We start from the raw sequence: 14,806 nt of genomic DNA on the forward strand, positions 1-14,806 counted from the left end.
TCACATGCTGAGTGATTTTAATATTCATCTTTTATTTGTAGGCCAAATTTTCCAAAATGATTGGTCTCTGTTTTAAAAATACTCTTTCTAAAACATCTTTGTGTCAGCTTGCTAGTTAAACTGCACACTGAGTTTTCTAGTTCAGTTCTCACAGGAGGAGAAAGCAGCCCTCAGGCTGAGCGAGCTTCCTGTTGAAGGAGACTCCTTCCCACCACCCTGCTGCCCAGGTCTTTCAACCTCAGCCCAAAATAAGATGCAGCTCTTTTGTATTTTCATTGCCCTTTGACTCTGTAGAAAGACAAGTAGTCTTAATATTCAGAAAACTGTAATTGTAGTAGTTTAATAAAATATGAATATTCAGAAATTTTCCAGGGGCATAAACAGGCTTCTTTTTTTTTTTTTTTTTTTTTTGACTGCCTTCTTTCATCCTTTTGTCCCTTTTGTAAATAAACACATGCTACTTGCCTACTACTGTAGCAAGGAGATGAGATGTTGAAATTCAGAAATAAAGACGTAGTTCTTACCATCAAAGGGATTATAATTTTATGGAACAGCATCTGTATGGCAATTTACAAAGCATTTTCTATGTATGTTCTTGTTTAAATCTTACAGCAACTCTGTAGGGGATGAGATAATATTATTATAGTGATGATCAATTTATAGGTAAGGGACAAAGAGGCAGAAATATGTTCAACTATGATTGAGACTTGGGTATATCTTCTTATTTCAAGTTTGCTACTCTTCTCACCAAAGTACTACTAAGTATATTAAGTCACCAACATCTACAGGGTGGGTAGAAAGATGGAAATGGAGAAGGGTAAAGAAAGAGTTTCAAAAAGAAACGCTTCGTCATGGGTGTGAAATGCAGCAGAAGACAGAGAAGGCAGAGAAGCAGTTAAGAGCTTAGTGGTGACCCAGAAAAATACTTCATTTTCATTGTAATGATAGCACTCAGGTGGAAGTGGACGCTAGGAAAGGAAAGGGGAAAGGAAAACGTGAACGACAAATGGAGATGACCTTTCAGAGAAGTGTGGATGAGAAGTGAGGGCAGAAGACTGGGTGGCAGCTAAAGGGTGGAGGCTTGGCTATCCCTGGACATCGCTGTCAGCATTTTCTTTGGGGCAAGATAATCCACTTTTTCGCTCAAGACACACACATCGCACATCAGTTCTTGAAGCAATGGTAGTTTCTTCCTTGTCCCTAATGATGCTGCCACGGAGCTTCTCAAATTGCTTTCGGCACATCCTTAAATTGCTTCACTCACTGTCCTAGTCTGCTCTGTTCATCTGATTGTCATCTACCTCTTTTCCTGGGCCTAATCCAAAGAGTGACACCTCATCATCACGGCCTAGATTGTTAAGGAGTGGTTACAGTCCAGGGCCTTGCTTTGGAGATGAAGTTTTCTGATTTGTCGGGTGATGCTAATGGTATTTCTGGGTGGTTATGCTGACAATGGAAGTGCAAAGCCAGTCTTTAAAGATTCACAGACCCTATAGGGTTTTTTGTTAATTTGATAAAAAGTTGTAAATTATGTATTGATGCTATGTTATTGATGAATTACATTTTTAAACAACTTCTCCTTTGATATGTGCTGCTATGAGTTAAATTGTGTCTCCTCAAAACTCACACATTGAAGTTCTAATCTCCAGTACCTTAGAATGTGACCTTATTTGTAAATAGTCATCAAAGATGTAATTATTTAAGATGAGATCTTAATAAAAATGAGGCAGGCCCCTAATCTAATCTAACTGGGGAAAATTGGCTATCCTTGGATATGTGCACGTGTGTGCACACACACACACACACACTGAGATGGTCATATCAAGATGAAGGCAGCTGGACATGTGGCACATGCCTGTAATCCCACTGACTCGGGAGGCTAAGACAGGAGGATTGCAAGTTCAAGGCCAGCCTCAGGAACTCAGTAGACCCTATCTCTAAATAAAAAATAAGAAGTGCTAGGGATATAGTTCAGTGGTAAAGTTTCCCTGGGTTCAATCCCCAGTACCAAAAAAGAAGAGAAAGTGGAGGAAGAGGAGGAGATGATGATGAAGGCAGAAGAGGACAGGGTGAAGCTTCTACAAGCCAAGGAAAACAAAAGATTATCAGAAAACGATCAGAAGCGAGGACATCGGGCTGGAACAGATCTTCCTCAGAGTCCTCAGACAGAACCAAACCTGTTAATACCTTGATGTTGAAGTTCTAGCCTCCAGAACTGTGAGACAATAAATTTGTTTTTAGCTAAGCCACCCAGTTTGCAGTACTTCAATAGAGAAGCCCTAGAAAACGAATACCTATGCCCTCACAACTATGTCATATATGGCCTATTTTGTCAAGTCTGCCCAATTTCCATAAAAGCTGTAGGAGTGCAACTAGAAGTTCAGAAAGGGTTCTTTGGACAGAATATATTACAAAATATCCTAAAGTTGAAGAAGAAAATGTCATGACCCGGTCAAAACCAGATAGTTTAGTTAACAGGTACAAGGACAAGAGAAACTCATTATTCTAATAACCTATTTCAAAATCCTATTCTCCTATTCCCAAAGAGCATTCACAAAAATTTCAATTTGTAATGACTCAGTTGGCTCCTTTCTGCTATTGTAATTTTGAGCCACTTAATTTTCATCTGTAGATCAGCTCCACCCGAGCTCTGAAATTAAGGACAGTGCTAGTCAGAGAATATCTAATAAGCTCAATTGCAGTGGGTTAATCATCTAATCTGCTTGAACAATGATCAAACATTTTTCTAGTAAATGGGCTCTCCTTTTGTTTATTTATGAATCAAACTCTCAGTTTTGGGGCCTTCCAAAAACCCCAGGTCATGTTGGGCCTCCTTGGCAGTCATAAGTAACTCCTACTGAGACACTGTCTCATGGTTTTCCTGGTGATTTATTCTATTGCTGGCACCTCCTGTGTGACCATCTGTGCCAACTTGGTGGATCTGCCCAGTCTCTGGATCCTTGCCTTCTCTGCTCTGACCTGTCTAACCACTGACTAAAGTCCGATTCTGACCTAGCTTTTTTCTTTTACTAAACAGTGAAGATTTTATTTTCCAGTTTAAAAAATACAACTTACTCTTGATCATTTTGCATAGCAGTTAGTATAAGTTGAGTTATGTTGTGGCAACAAGCAACCCTCAATCTTGGCAGCTGAAAATAGTCAATATTTTTTTCTTGCCTATGATTTATTAATTATGCTTAATTGCCCTTTGCCAATCAAGAGTCAGTTGTGAGGATCTGCTCTTCTTTCCTCTACTCTATGTTCTTCTTATTCTGAGACCCAGGCTGATAAGTAGCCATCATCTGGAATATTGCCAAGAGTGGTGGGGTTAGGGTAGTCAAGGACACTCTAAGTAGTATGCTTTGGTATGTAAATGATCCAGGATAGAAATTACTTATACCATTTCCACTGAAAACTCATTGGTTAGAAAATTCAGTATTTGATATGTGGAGAAGGAGAGGGAAACTGGATATTGATAAGTGGCTCTAAATACGACCACACCTGACAATGATTATTAAGTTTGCATGTTATTAAGTTCCTTCTTTTTGGTTCACCGACTTCTAAATGAAAATAACATGACAGCTACAAACTGTGCATGTTGCTCAACCTGAGAAATAGTCTGAGAATAAATATTCCACAATTGAATAAAAGTCATTGGGTTGGGGCTGGGATTGTGGCTCAGCGGTAGAGCGCTTGCCTAGAAAGGGCGGGACCCAGGTTCGATTCTCAGCACCACATTAAAAAAAAATAAAGGTATTATGTGTGTCCATCTACCAAAAAAAAAAAAAAAAAGATTCTGTCTCTCTCTCTCTCTCTCTCTCTCTCTCTTAAAAAAAAGTCATGGGGTAAAAATGTTTTCCTCTTAAATATACATTTAATGTCTATCAGCATATGAAAACCTCTGCAATATTTTAAAGAGAAAAACCAGCTTAAGTTTAATCAATCCAAAATTTTCCTAATGTACAGAAGTACAATTTTGTTTTGTTTTGTTTTGTTAGTAAAGCTTATTTCCAACCTTAGAAAAAACACTTGGGTTGATGTTGCATTATGTCTTTTAATGTTATTACGACCCAATAAAGAAAAGTGTTAAAATTGTTCCTATTTATCAGTTTTTAAAACAATTTTATATGGAAGAAAACAAAAACTATCGGTTTGATAATCTGTGGATTTCAATTATATCTCATTTACTTCCCGTAGATAATTCAAACTTGGTGGTCACCATGTTTTTGGAAAAGTAAAGAACATTTAATTGCAACAAGAATTAATTCCCACAAATTGAATTGTTAATTTGAATTGCCAATATTTTTTCTAAAAGTTGTTTTTTGTGAAAGAGTTATGAATGGAGATGGAAAGTTTCAATTTGGAAAACTTATTTCTCCCTTAGTCTTTCTTTATAATCCTATTTTTTTTTAATATTTTTTTTTTTTTTTAGTTTTCGGCGGACACAACATCTTTGTTTGTATGTGGTGCTGAGGATCAAACCCGGGCCGCACGCATGCCAGGCGAGCGCACTACCGCTTGAGCCACATCCCCAGCCCCTATAATCCTATTTTAATGCTAAAACTAACTTAAAAGGATAGCTTTTTCCAAGGAACAAGTTATAAATTAACCGCAGCTAATTTTACCATATGTTTTTCTATTATTAGGTATAATTATTGGTTGTGAATTAATGTGACTTCACTTAAGATAAAGGCTCACATCTGGAAAGAAAAATCTTTATTCACTGAAAGTAAAAATAACAATATGCTTTAAAACCCTTTTTATTATGTTCATTTTTCAAGTTAAAGAAAAAAAAAGCTGTCTTTTTAAAATTACACAGTTGTACAAAATCCCTTGGGCCATTCATTGTTGGGGGGCGGGGGGAAGAACACCTGGTTCAGCATTTCTGTAAAATGAATACTGCTTTTATTGCTCTATTGTTTGTGAACTTCTAATTTTTTTTCTATTTAGAAAAGATTTGGTCACATTTTCTTAACAAATTACAAATTTTCAGTGTCAGATGTTTGTTTTTCCATATGTGGCATTCTTCTAGTTCAGAGTATTATTTTCCTCCTATATTCTTATTCTTTCCCTGTTTCCCCAGTAAAATCTTCAGCCAGTGCCTTTAATTTTATCTCACATGTTTGCTAGCCAAGGGCACATTTCCGTGACAGTAGCTCTGTTCTTGCTACTAAAAAAAGAGAATTTCCCATAAACTACTTTCTTCTTTACTTCCACACTTGCGCGCGCACACACACACACACACACACACACACACACACGCAGACACCATTGCCAACCACCACAACAACAAAACCTGATCTTTCAAGCTGAAAATCCCACTCCACTTCCTCATGATGTTTAACCAGGTCTGGAGCAGAACAGGGCTCATGTTTACCAGCAGTCACTAAGCTGATTGGCTGCTGATTTAAAACAGACCTAACCAGTGTTTCTGGAAAAATGAAACAAAGCTTCTATAATTAACAGTAGGAGGTTGTTACAGCCTAAACTTCTACTTTTTTGTTGTTGCTGTGGTACTGGGGATTGAGCCTGAGACATGGAACTGCTGTAGCCTCAACTTCTTAAGGAAAGAAAGGACAGATTCCATTAATGTGTATCTGTTGAATTCCTGCTGAATCCCAAATTAACAGAACAAAATAAGGTTTATTTGAATCATGAAACAGCACAACATGATAGAGCTAATCTGATATTCACAAGGAGAACCAGTACCATTGTCTTCTTAACTCCCAAAAAGTATAGCAAATTAAAACAATTCAGGAGGACTCCAAGCCCAGCACTTTTATTCAGGATGAAAAAGTCCATTTGGGTTTTTGTTTTGTTTTGTTTTGTGTGTGTGTGTGTGTGTGTGTGTGTGTGTTTTCTGTTGGGGATCTTGAACTCAGGGTCTTGAACATTCTAGGCAAGAACTCCACCACTATACACCTATACAACCAGCCCCCTGTTTGGCTCTTGAATTAAGCCTTTATGGATAATAATAGCAATGTTTGAACATTTCATCATATTCTTTTACCTTACTTCTCAATTTGTTCAAAATCCAAAAGAGGAAGAAAGACACTATTTGGTGGCGTTCAGAGAAACCCCAAATTTGATGAATTGGCTGCTAATGCTGAGAAGTAAAACAAAAGAAGTAGGATGGGGGTTGGGGAGACCAAAGACAGAAATACTTTTGATGGGTTTGGGTCAGGTGGCTGAGGGCTTTAGATTGTTCTATATGGTAGAATATTTTGACCTCATTGGTTTGTAAAGGCTTGGATTAGTCAAGGTAACAGATGGGCAGATGGCTTTGCCTGTTACAGCCTGGGAGAAAATTTTGAATTTTTTGTTCTTGCAGAATAGCGACTGTAATTTATGGAGGCATTGTTTCAATAGAAGTGAGGAGCTCTACTTATAAGTACTTGTAGGTAGGAAACACTTCTTCAACTACTTGGACCACTCAGCAAAAATGCAAAGACCAACTGAACCTTGCAATGGTATGCAAACTCACCAGTCAGTCTTATAAACAAATGTGCCAGCCAGTTAGGTCTTAGCAAGAGGAGGGGCAGCAATAAGATGCAGGCTGTAATAATGTACTACACAGATAGTTTTCTTTATCCAGACCAAGAAAACTTTCACCAAGAGAAAAGGCCTCAGCACAGACCTTTGAGATGCTAAGGGGCATACAAATAAATTGCCATTTTTTTTTTCTGTTTTTCTGCTAGACCTGAGACTTTAAAGTAGGCAAAAGAGCACTTTGTGTCCACTATGCACTAAGGTGACTCTAACTACAAGTGATCTGCTGCTTCGAAGTCCATTCAACACTTGGGTTGAGAAGCAAAGGAACAGCAAAGGGCCTAATCTTAACACTGTGTGGCTTATTCATCAGTCCAGTCATCCACAACCATGTGATATCAAGTTGGTTCTGGACATAAAAATTATCTATGAGGGAGAAACTTCTCAGCAGACAAAATTTCTTAGGTTCAAGAGTCTCAAAGAAATGGAAATTCGAAGGTTTTGAATATAACACATAAGAAAGATAGACAAGGTAACTGTTTTAGTCGGCTCTTTCAATGCTGTGATTAAAAGACCTGACCAGAACCACTATACAGAAGGAAAGTTTTATTTAGGACTCCCAATTTCAAAGTTCATTCCTTGGGGCTCAAGGTGAAGCAGGACATCATGGAGGAGGAGTGTGGCATAGGGAACTAGCTTACATGATGATCAGAAAGCAGAGAGATCTCCACTTGCCAAATACAAATATATGCCTCAAAGCCATGCTCCCAATTCCTACCTTCTCCAGCCACACCTTACCACTACAGTTACCACTCAGTTAATCCCTATCAGGGGATTAATTCACTGATTGGATTAAGATTCTCAAAGCCCAATCATTTCTCCTCTGAACCTTCTTGCATTGTCCCACACATGAGCTTTTGGGAGACACCTCACATCTAAACCATAATTGTAACCGAACTGTCCTCTTTGCAAATTTTTGAATTTTGCAGTCTCACATGTCATCTCAAAATAAAAGTGGCAGAATGAAAACCAAAGTAAAATTTTACCCTAGCTATGGTAAGTGTATAGTGCCAAAGGTGACTTCTTTCTGGGGACTTCTCCCAATTATAATTCTAGATTGAAGATTTTAAATAGTTGGAACTTTTTCAGAGGAGGGAGGGTCTTGCAGCGAGAACCAAGAGTTAGAAATCCTGACTTTGTTTCTTAAAATAATCTATTTTTTACTCCTCAGTATATGTTGCCCATTTATAAGACTAAGGATAGCATTATCTTCAAGCAAATTTAAACAATGGCAGGTTGAATGTTTGTACAGTTCTTGGAACTCTAAACTGAAATATTCCAAGTGAATATATAAGAATTATACTTTTTAAAAAGTGGGGCACTTTTCTATATGTAGCCCTTTCCTATGCAGTATTTTGATACTAGGTGTTGAACCCAGGGGCGCTTAATCACTGAGCCACATTTCCTACCCTTTTTTAAAAAAAAATATTTTATTTAGAGACAGGATCTCGCCGAGTTGCTTAGGGCCTCGCTAAATTGCTAAGGCTGACTTTGAACTCGTGATCCTCCTGCCTCAGCGTCTTGAGCCGCTGGGGTTTATAGTGCTTATTCTTTTATTATATTAGTATTCCCCTTTCTCTTAGCTTTCCTTTCTTTGCTGTTCACATTTTAATGTCAGCTCAAAAAACCATGTATTACAGAAAAAACTAATTGTCAGAAAAAATAATGTAGTACAGAACAATTTTACCACCATAAAACCTTTTATTTTTTTAAGAAAGAAAATTAAATATTTTAGTTTTTAGTTAAACATTAGTTATTTTTAAAAAAGGAAGTTCTAGCCAGGTGTGGTGGTGCAGGCCTTCCAGTGACTCAGGAGGCTGAGGCACGAGGAGAATGGCTGCCTCAGCAATTTAGCAAGGCCCTAAACAACTTAGCAAAACCTTCTCTCCCTCTCTCTCTCTCTCTCTCTCTCTCTCTCTCTCTCTCTCACACACACACACACACACACACACACACACACACAAGCATGCATGCACACAAAAGTTCAGGATCTCAAAGAATCCATTTAGGGTTATAGAATTCTGCTACTAGTATTATTACATCAATATGGTTCTATGAAGCTTCTCAATTAAACAGCACAGTTTCTGTCTTTTATCTGTCAGCATAGAAATACTATTGGTAGCCAGGGGCGGTGGCACATGCCTGTAATCTGAAGACCAAGGCAGGAGGATCAAGAATTCAAAGTCAGCCTCAGCAACTCAGCAAAGCCCTAAACAACTCAGCAAGGCCATAAGCAACACAGCAAGACCCTGTCTCTAAATAAAACATTTTTTTTTAAATAAGGGCACTAGTTGTGGCTCAGTGGTTAAGCGCTCCTGGGTTCAATCCCCAGTACTAAAAAAATACAATAAATATATTTTTAAAAATAGTTATTGGTTCTCTTTCTAACATTGCTTACTTCATACTTTGAGACTGCAAAGTCACAGGGTTGTATGCTGTAAAAAGTACTGTGCAGACCTACCAACTCTTCTAAGTACAACTAGTCTATAACAAATATATTTGCAACAAATGAACCTGGAAATGTCCCCCAAGCCCATCTGTACCCTAGATCTTGGATGATCAGACCTGACCTTATTATAAAGAAGGAAAGCCATCTTGACATAATCCTATTCCATTCCTCTTAACCAAGACAAATTTTAATTCTAAAATAAATCCAGAGTAGGCAGAAGCCTATTATTATCCAGAATCATCACAAAAGAACTCATCAAAGCCTAGGGGGAAGTATTCAAAGCAAGTCTTAAAACAATACCTCTTTAGTGATTCATTTAAATGGATTCTTGTGATTGAAAATACAGTAACTTCTAGAGAAAAAGAAGAGGATGAATGAAGTAACTCGCTCAAGTGTGAAGTCAAGTAGTATGGCTCTAGAGTATCTCTAGTCTTCTGGAAAAAAAAAAAAGGCAACAAGGTTTCCACGTTTGCTGAAGTCTGAAAAGTAGAAGGCCCACTTGCATCCCACGATATTTCAATAGTTCTTCTGAAGAACTAGTACTGCCTGCTCCTCTAACTCATCCCAAAACTGGTCTGAGAGTGGTCACCACATCCTGCCTTTCTTGTCACCATTGATTAAGGAGGTGTGTCCTGTCTGAAAACTAAAGTATAAATTTCTGCACATGCTTTCTTTGTTCTCTCAAATGTGTCTCTCTACTTATAATGCAAATTAAGCTCTATAATGGTAAGGCAGGGATGTGTTTTCCAGGTTTTTTGTTTTGTTTTGTTTTGTTTCTTGGCATTTCCCACCATGATGAGCAAAGAGGAGTCATTTTATTTTATTTATTTATTTAGGTACTGGGGATTGAACCCAGGGCACTTTACCACTGAGCTACATCTCCAGCCCTTTGATTTTTTATTTTGCAGCAGGATCTCACTAAGCTGCTTAGGGCCTTCTTAAATTGCTGAGGCTGTCCTTGAACTTGTGATCCTCCTTTCTCAGCATCCTGAGTCACTGGGATTACAGGTGTGCACCACTCCACCTGGCTTTATTTATTTATTTATTTTTGACACTGTGTTGCCCACTGAGCAACTAGAGCTCCTGGGCACAAGCAATCCTCCCTCCTCAGTCTCCCAAGTAGCCAAGACTATAGGCATGTATAACTTTACAAGGATCTATCATTTTCATTAATGTAGACTTGAAATTATTCTCTTTGTATGTCTATGTATTTTTTGTAAATGTTCCTATACAATATTAAAGGTGTGTCACATTTATTGGAGAGGTAATAGATTTTAATACTGATAGTTTCCTCTCTTTATCATCTAAGTTGTTCTGGAATTGGCTGACATTATCTTCTTACTTTATGGTCAGATAAGTTAATCAGTGCAACATAAGAATTAATTTCTTAAATGAATTGCATAACAACTTTTCTAGTCTTTCTGGATCACCCTTCTCTTTAAAATGAAGGATCAGAGATTTTATCCAAAGGAATTCAGGGAGTATGGCCCCTTCCCCAGATTTTATGAAGACACTCAGTAAATTCTCACATGTTTCACGAATCCGTCCTGAGTGTTTTGGGTCAACTCCTTCTGGGCTGTTGCTTTAGATTTCTCCACTGATGACAATGGCTGAAGCTCTCTGGGCTCCTTGGTCTTCCAAAGTGTACCTAATGAACTTTATAAAAGCATAGAAGTGGATTTCCCTCATCTTGAATTCAGAAAATGCTTGCAAACCAATGTTTTAGTATACTTTACTAAGGTTTGAAGAAGTTGTAAAGGATTATAATAAAAAAAAGAAAAACATGAATGTTGATTAAGTTGCTCACTCTAGAACCTCGAGGAACATGCCTTTCTACAGGAAATTTCTTGATAGACTCTTTCTTCGGACCTTGGTCTGTTAGCAGGTTCACAGAATTCCCTTCATCTTTAGACCAAAGTTTCTCTTTTTTCATCTCTTTTCCTTCACAAGTACCATATTTCCAACCCCTATCTCAAGCTCAGCTAGAGAAAGCAGAGCCAAGCCATATAATTAAAATCTCCTGATAAACCTGGCGTCTCCAGAAGACGCAATAAACTTAGGGATCTATTTTTGGATGACTTTACCAATGGCTTCTTTCAGGGTAATGATGAGTACTTAATTTACAAGTATCCAACTTAAAAATGTTATTTACTTAATGTATAGTATTTGACTCATGAAATATGAATCCTACTGAAACAAAGGAGGATGGTAACCTAAGACAAATTTCACCTTTCACCTTTTATAAAGAAGTTGCAAGTAAGATAGGTGCACTTCAACAGATGAATGGATAAGGAAAACGTAGTATATATACACAGTGGAATATCAGCCATACAGAAGAATGAAATTATTGCATTTGCCAGGAAATGGAACTGGAGACTATCATACTAAGTGAAATAAGCCAATCCCAAAAAACCAAAGGCCAAATGTTCTCTCTGATATGCAGATGCTAATACATAGTAAGGGGTTGGGGGACAGAAAAAGAGAAGTTCATTGGATTAGACAAAGGGGAATGAAGGGAAGGGAGGAGGGATAGGAATAGGAAAGAGTGCAATGAATTGGACATAACTTTCCTATGCTTATGTATGAATACACAATCAGTATAACTCCAAATTAAAAAAATTTTAAAAAAGTTGTTGCAGATAAGAATGCTTGGTGGTGTAGAATACTTTATTTCTTTTTCCAACCACTATGAATTTAGAATTAAATTGGGCATGGTGGTGCAGACCTGTAATACCAGCTAGTAGGGTGGTTAAGTCAGGATGACTACAAATTCAAGGCCAGCTTGGGCAAATTAACAAGACTCTACCTCAATACAAACATTTTTTTTAAAAAGGGATGGGGATATAACTTAGTAGTAGAGCACCCCTGGGTTTAATTCTCAGTACCACCATAATAATAATAATAACCTAGAAGTCTCAAGATCTATAATCCTAGGTTACCTCCATAATAGTATTATTAACCTTTTTTTTTTTTTTTAAACACAGCTATTAGGGGTTGGGATTGTAGCTCAGTGACAGAACACTCACCTAGCAGGTGCTGGGTTTGATCTCAGCACCACCTAAAAATAAATAAATAAAATAAAGGTGTTGTGTCCAACTACAACTAAAAAAATATTAAAATAACTAAAATAAAGTTTTTTTTTAAAACACAGCTATTTCTATATGGTTTTTCCCTTTTGTCATCCAAAGAGTATTAGAGATTTGTTTTTCTCCATTTTCTTATATTCAAGCATTGTCCTATCACAGTGAAGCTTACTGGATAATTCCTAAGAGTCTTCATGTTTATAATCTTAGAGCACTAAACTACTGTTAGGTTTGGGTCTTCCCTTGTTTTGAAACTTAGTAATGGACTGGCTTATGAACTACTTCATAAGTAACTTTCAGAAAAACACTTATTAGTGAAGGGAATGAGGTGTGCGGCATGTTGCTGTCAAAGAGTTACTGAAAAACATCTGTGAGCCACTACTTTAAGAAAAGCTTGTACTTGTTCACCCATTGAACTTTGTCCTTTCATGACGAGGTGTGGCAGGTTTAGTCAGAGAGAAAGAAGGCTCCTAGAAGCTTCTCTATCCTTATTTTGAATTTTGGTTGTTCCCACAATACATAGATATTTAATTATTTGTTCTACTTTCTTTGTGAACTGCAAATACTCTAATATTGAGAACTAAACCAATTCAGTAAAAGGTGAAGGAGGAGAGGAGATTTTAAAATTTATGCACATACTTATTCCTTGAAATGTTGCTAAATGAGGGGAAAAAAGGTTCAAATTCATCTCAATGTGCTTATAAGTTAACAATTAACATGCATACATTATGACAAAACCTGATTGCTTAAAATACATTTAAAATATTAGCATTAGTGTGAAAAAGAAACAGATTTTTAATGGCAAAGTTTATTTCTTTTTTTTTTTTTAGCTAAAAAGTAACAATTGGAAACATAATTTGAGAAAATGCCGTTTATTTTAGATGCATCTATCTAAAACAAATCTTACTGTTCTACTTTACCTACCAAAAATGTAATTATGCAAATGCTATATATGCATGTTGCTAAGTACTTAAAATTATATTTGAACTTCTGATGAATACTCAGGGATATCAAAGACATGTCTGAACAGGTAAATCACATAATTAAATGACATACATGTCCTGTGTATTGCAATCTTTTAAAGCTCTAGCTATGACTACTCTCTATTGCACAATTTTTTTAGAACAGTAATTTTTTTTACACAAATATGATAAGGATACAAAAGACTTATTTTTCTCTTCTAGCCACTGAAGTTTTGAGAATGTTAATGAGAACCTCATTTCTTACCACATCCCTCCCCCAACCCCCTTGGCTGTATTGCCCAATAGAGACCAGATTTTCCAAATATTGTGTTTTGAGTTGGTTTTGTAACAATCGTAAGTCAGTCATTAGGGATCCCATGCATGTTGCAAGGTTTATCTTAATAGTATTTTGAAGTGAGCCTACTTAAGTGAGTATATATATATATGTGTGTGTGTGTGTATATATATATATATATNTATATATATATATATATATATATATATATATATATATATATATATATACTTAAAATTGTTATATCCAAAGAATACTACCATACTTCAATAGCTTGGTTTTCTTTGCATGCTCCACAGCCTCCGTTTAAGTAATTACCCATCACTGTCCTCCAAGTCCATTTGGGGTCAGCAAGTTATACTTTATGAAAAAAGTATGTGAGAAAAAAATAAATAAAAAACTTTAATTACTTTCTATGGAAGGCTTTTATTTTCCAGCTTCAAATGGGACCAAAAATGATCTCAGATATAATTTTATAAAACCTCAGTATGGGAGGCAAAATAAATATATTTATGCAATTACTAAGTCTATGGTGTGGTAAACAAACATGAGGGTAGAGTTTTTAGGTTACTGTGCCATTAATCTAATGTTCTGCCTTTGTTTTCAGTAAATAGACATCTTTGTAGAGTGTCAAAATGTCCCTTTTACTATGATGTAAGATTTTTTTTAAAGGTTATGTCTCTTTCTCTCTATACAGATTTTATTTTAATAAATGAATTAATATTTACAATCCCAAACTCAATTTAGTGAAATTTTACATAAAAAGTTGAGAAGAAAAGATTTGACTGATACATGACTGTGATTTCTTATGAAGTAGAAACAATTAAAAAAAAAACATACTATATTGATTTTAATTAAGGCAAGACAGTTGAGGTAGGGTCTGACCATTGCAATTGCCATTGGATCATAAAAAGATTTTTTTTTTCAGTCTGTCCATCAGCTCCCTCATTTCCAGGTTAATTCCCAGATTTTTTCCCAAAATGATTTCTCAGGGCTACACATCCCCTGCTTTGAGACAGGATGCTGTGGCTCCCATAATGTGAAGTCTAATCTCTAGGGTGGCCAGACCTCAGCTGAGGGCAAATCATTCTTAGAATCATTGTTCTGTTCCCATGACCTGGACCTGATTAAACAAATTACAGTGGCAAGCCCAGAAGTATTCCTCCAACCAGTTAGGCAGAAACTTGGGACATAAGCAAGAAACAAGTCACCAAGGAAAGCAGCAAAGTGCAGATATGATTTTCAGGACTAAGGAAAGAAAACTGATGCTATAAACAAAGGGCAGATTCCTATAAACCTGAATAGTGATGGTAAGCAATAGTGTGGAACAAATAAAACATCATGAAATGATGAGTAATTAGAGACTCTGCAGTAACCATCTGAGCAAACCTGATAATATTAACTAGTTCAAATATTCTAACTACAAGATCTGTGATTCCAACAAAAGAAACAGAATAATAACTAGTGA

The sequence above is a fragment of the Marmota marmota genome, unplaced genomic scaffold (genome assembly GCF_001458135.2).
Source record: "Marmota marmota marmota unplaced genomic scaffold, marMar, whole genome shotgun sequence".
NCBI classification, from domain to species: Eukaryota; Metazoa; Chordata; class Mammalia; order Rodentia; family Sciuridae; genus Marmota; species Marmota marmota.